The sequence below is a fragment of the Aquarana catesbeiana genome, linkage group LG01 (genome assembly GCF_042186555.1).
Source record: "Aquarana catesbeiana isolate 2022-GZ linkage group LG01, ASM4218655v1, whole genome shotgun sequence".
In the NCBI taxonomy this organism is placed as follows: domain Eukaryota; kingdom Metazoa; phylum Chordata; class Amphibia; order Anura; family Ranidae; genus Aquarana; species Aquarana catesbeiana.
Window position 1 is genome coordinate 110,791,218 of NC_133324.1, and position 5,348 is coordinate 110,796,565.

Below are 5,348 nucleotides of genomic sequence, written 5' to 3' on the forward strand. Positions count from 1 at the left end.
GTATGTAATCACTAACAAGGAAATTTTCTTACTTATGCCCTTTTGGACTGTTAACCCCTTACTGCCACAAGAGGATCTAAATGCCAAGAGGAGGAGGCGGAGGCAGACTTTCCGATCATGTGATTGGTTCTCACAGAGGTCATGTGATCAGAAGCTCCCGATTGCAAGTATGCATCAGGAGCTGCTCATGACAGCTTAGTTACTGTACTGACAGCATGCAGTAAGTGTATTCTCAGGACAGAAAAAAACATTTCCCATGGACACATATTTGCAGCCAGGGGCTTAGTGTTAGAACCCACATGTCCAAGCTCCGCATATATGCCGGTGGGAGCCGGTTAAAGAAACCCTATCCCCACTTAAAAAAAAAAAACTGCACAAGGGAAGGTACTTACAATTAAATCGTAAATTAAAAAGTATGTAGGCAGGTTGCCGACAGTGTGAGCCAGACTAGTGTGGCTGCACAGATTAGGTGCAGTAGGTGTCAACTCTGCTGTGTTTTCCTGCTCACATTTGCGGGCTTTTGGAGTCCAGCCTTCTGTCCTGTGAGATAAAAAAGGGCAAAGGTTTGGGTCTCAAGGGCGCGGGAGTCAGCGGGATAAAGAACGGGAACCTGACAAGGCATGCTGAGAGTGAGATATAGTCCCTCTATGGAACACCGGTCTTCGGAATACACACAAGTCATTAACTTCTCCCATCGGGTCATGCCAGCTATGGACTTCCACAAGAACTTTACGTATGCAGGTACCCTGGGGCAGCCACCATTAGTGATAGGTAGGGAAAGGATGTTTCCGCCATGTTATGTTTAACATGCTGCACTTTAGTTAAAATTGTTTTACTGCACGAAGCCTGGTCTGAAGTTACACAAGGGGTGCATATGGGATCCTGGTGTATAAACACAAGGGTCTGCGTCTACCACAGCACATAAAAGGTTCTACTACCATTACAGCAACAAAAGGTTAGCTGCAACCAGTTGATGAGGTGGTACCCGGTAAGGTGATACGTTCTCTGGTAGCGGGGGCGTCCGTGTTATGGCTCCCTCCCTAGCTGTCTGTTTCTGTCAGTCTCCAGGAGTGGACTAGCGTTACGGATAGTTATGGCCTGATCTCTGGGTACAGAGAAGGAAGAGTTAAGTGAGCACCCATGAGGTTTGAGCTATGTGCTTGGCGGGACCCCATTCTGTTACCGGGAGTGAGGTAACATAGGTACGCTGACTGGTGGAGTGGGCATGGCTCTGTGTGTCTCTCCTAATGCAACACAAGCACCAGTTCAAGTGTGTAGGATAGCAGACGCTATCCTTGACAGAACTCAACATGACACTGCACACAAGTGGCTGATCTTTGCGTTGGAGGGCTGCCTTAATGTTTGACTTTCATATGACCGCAGCCCTTGTCTGGTCCTAAAACTGATGAGCACACTTTCGGGCAAGGTGTAATCCCAGTGTTGGAGCAAATGGCCGAGGAGAACACATCCAGTGGCAGGTGTGTGACCACACTTGGCACCCAAGTGTGTGACCACACTTGGCACCCAACGAGTTAATGAGGGAACACATGGAGGAGGTGTCACCTGCCTATCACAACACACCTCCTATCCTTACAAGAGAAGGGGGGGCATAAAGGGTGGGACTTTATATGAAGCACATGGAAGCGAGAGGATAGTTGGGTGGAACAAAGGAATTTTATTCATATCACAATGTACAAAGACATATAATGTTAATACACGATAACGCCAGTAACATACTAGTAATACAGATATCTCGAATTGTAGCCATAAATGTCGAAGATGAAAAAGATAAACATGGTAGTAGACAATCGAGGGCAAAAGGGTAACAATATCTCAATTAAGAGCATAATAAAATTCCTTGATACATTCCAGAGTTCCACACACTCAAGATATGGTAAAAATCGTAAATGCCAGGTAAAACCTGCAAGATCTATGGCTTCACTAGACCTGTTAGGGTAATTGTTATATAAAGACTTGAAATAGATGTGAATGGATGAAAACATGGCATCATATAGCTCTACGCGTTTCGTGGCTGATACGCCACTTGTCAGGAGCATGCACGTGGTAATCTAGGGTAGAATTGATATAAAATTGATCAGTAATCATAATAACTATAAATAGGGGTGAAATTAGACCACCAGCAGCACATGGGTGCATACTTACAAAATTGAGATCCGCCAGCTGAGGTGCGGCGGCGAGGTTCCAAAGCATCCAACAAAGCCTCCTACCAGGAGCCGTAGCAGACGGCCTACAGGGGGCATACCACATGGGTCGCGAAATAGGGCGGGCATGGAACCCCGAGAAATCACTGTAGACAAGTGAAAGTAATTGGATTGAAGTGAAAGAGTACCAACAGTGACTGAAAAGGTGATGGGGGGAGGGAGGGGGGAGACCCTGTGCCAGTAAAGGAAATTAGTGATGAAGTAAGACCTGCCTATCACAACACGCCTCCTATCCTTACAAATATAACATCTTTTATATTTTCATTTTTAAAAATTGCCTTTAGAACCACTTTAAATATTTCCATAGATATGCTTTTATTTGTGCCTTTTTCTGCCTGGAGTTCAGCTTTAGTCATGTTTAAAAGTATTTATAAAATGCTTATTGTTAATTCTTTCAAATGATACATGAGGCAAACCTGAAACTAAGTATTTTTAGCAATATATAGTGCCTTTTACCTGTAGACAGGCGTGCATTAAAATAACTTTATGGGATTTATGTTCCATAAACAAAATCTATTGTACTGTATTTAAAAAAAGGACATTTAAAAACCTAAAACTGCAGTTAAGCATTGCCATATACAATATTCTGTTATCATGCTGACACTCTGTACAGTAACACTGATAAGGCAAAGCTTGAAGCTCAGCCAAAATAAGTCAGGAAACGAGTGTAGGCAATGTCCATAGAAGGAATGGGAGTACTTTGCTGTATTAAGGTTCCCATCCAAATTCATTTTACATATTCCTGGAGTAATGATTGAGTTAAAACAAAAAGAATAAAAAAGTAGCTGCTTTTGTCTTGTAGAAAAGAAGAAGAAATAAGATATTTTTATCTAACCTAGAATATATTAGCAGGTCTATTCAGAAAAAACAAGATTGCAGTAATATGTGTGTAGAAATGTGAAGCAATATTCAACCAACAAAGCTTTTGTAATTGTGTACATTTTGTGTACATTTTCTGAACAATTATTTTCTAGTAACACACTGTACATATGCATTGCTCTGTGTTGTTGTCAATTAATTGCACCCCAACACTCATCTAAACTGCAGTGCAATACATCAATGTTATATAGTGCACTGTCATGCATGGATGCATATGCTGCATTGCACTGTACTCAAAAAATAGTGCATTGACAGCTCATTCAAAATGAAAATGTGCATTGTGTTATGGAATGAATGGGTCATTTCCCTGATAAGATCATAAAAAAGCTGAGGTCCAGAGGCCTCTTTTCAGGGGAGAAGAAATGTGAGTAATTCACCTGTTAATGACCACAGTGACTACTTCTAGCATGTTTTGGGTGTGTGTGCCCTTATGCTCTGCAACACACATAACAGAAAAATGACTACTATATGGGTTTCTCCGCATCCAATTCGCATGTCAGGAGACTGCGACCAGATCTCAATGGAGCCCCTTCACACATCTCCAGGGCGGCTGTGGAGTGGATTGCACAAGGGCCCTGCGTGTCTTCTGGTCCATTTCAAGTCCGAATTCAGCCAAAAATTCTGACCAAAATCATATCTGAAATGATGAACAAGTACGCACCGGACCCCTGCTGTGAGCCTCTGCACGGCCTTTGGCTGGGTTTACACTACTGCGATGCGCGTTTGGTATGATTTTCAGTGCGATTATATAGTGCGACTTCGGTGCAGCTTTGGATCTGGTTAGCATATTCTATGGAGCCAAATCACACTAAAATCGCACCATGGTTGCACAGGAACCTTTTTCAAAGTCATACCGCACAGAGTTGCATTGATGTGAATAGGCACCATTGAAAATAATGTGATTGCCCTTGCCATGCGATTCTGTGCAACTCAAGTCGCATAAGAAATTGAACCAGTGTGAACCAGAACTTAAAGTGGAGTTCCACCCACTTTTACAACTCTTCAGCATCCCTCACTAAACTGTGCACTGTAAACAAATTGGATATTTTTTTATTTTTCTTCTCAGCACTTACTGTATATCTGCTGTATTCATTTTTCACTTCCTCCTCCTCCCTGGCCGCGGCCCATTACATCATTTCCTGCTTGCAATGCCTTCTGGGAAGGGGCGGCAACTTCCTCTGACACTGCCGTTGCTATGGAAACCTGACCTGAAACCTATTACACTGCTTGTGCTGCACTGAGCATGTGCGAGATCTGCAAGGATGAGATCCAGGAAGAAATACAGTCTGGCTTCAGATGCCCAGATTTAAGATGGCCACGGCCTGCTGTAAGTTTATAAAATAACAAACTACTGCTATAAACTAACAAAACAGACCTTAGTTTACAGACTAACTTTACTAGAATACATTAGGCTTGTGTATTATAGGGGTATTTTTATTTAAAAAGTATAATTTCGGACGGAACACCACTTTAAAATGAATATATAATTTTCTTTTAGCCTTACCGGTTATAGAGATTTTTTTGTTGCCTATATGGTGTTGATTTACTAAAACCATCTGGTGCAGTTGTGCATGGCAGTTGTCCAATCAGTTTCTAACTTCAGTTTGTTCAGTTAAGCTTTGACAAAAAAACCTAGAGGCTAATTGGTTTGTATGCAGAGTGCTCCAGATTTTGCAATCTGCAGTTTTAGTAAATCAACCCCTATGTGTGTACTTTAGCCCAGTACACACTGACAGCTGACAGTTCCGGTCGGCAGCCGCTGTACTAACCATGTGAGGTTAGTCCAGTAATCTCCACCGCTGAGCTGTTGTGTTCTGACAGGGGGACAGCCCCCCCACCAAAACACTCCAATCAGCGCTCTCTGCCATTGGCTGAGAGCGCTGATCAGGAGTCGGCCAGTATTTTTTGTACCGGCAAATGTCTCCCGACATTCTGCACATGTGCATGGGGCTTTAGACTGTCCTCATTTGTTCCCAGTTGCTGACCTTGCCTTTCATTTGACCTTGCTCCATCTGACCTTCACCATATCCAACCTCTGCTTCATTCTTGACCCTACCTGTCTTCAATTTAATACATCAATCCAGTTGACTGACTTTCTGGCAACTGACCCTTGGGCCTGCCCCTACTATGTTCCTGTCCTATGTCTGTTTGCCATGACTCATTTTTCTTGCCAGTTGCCACTAGCAAAGTCACCCCAAGGTTCACTCAATGGCATTGCTATCCATAGGTGTGTCTACTGAAGACCAA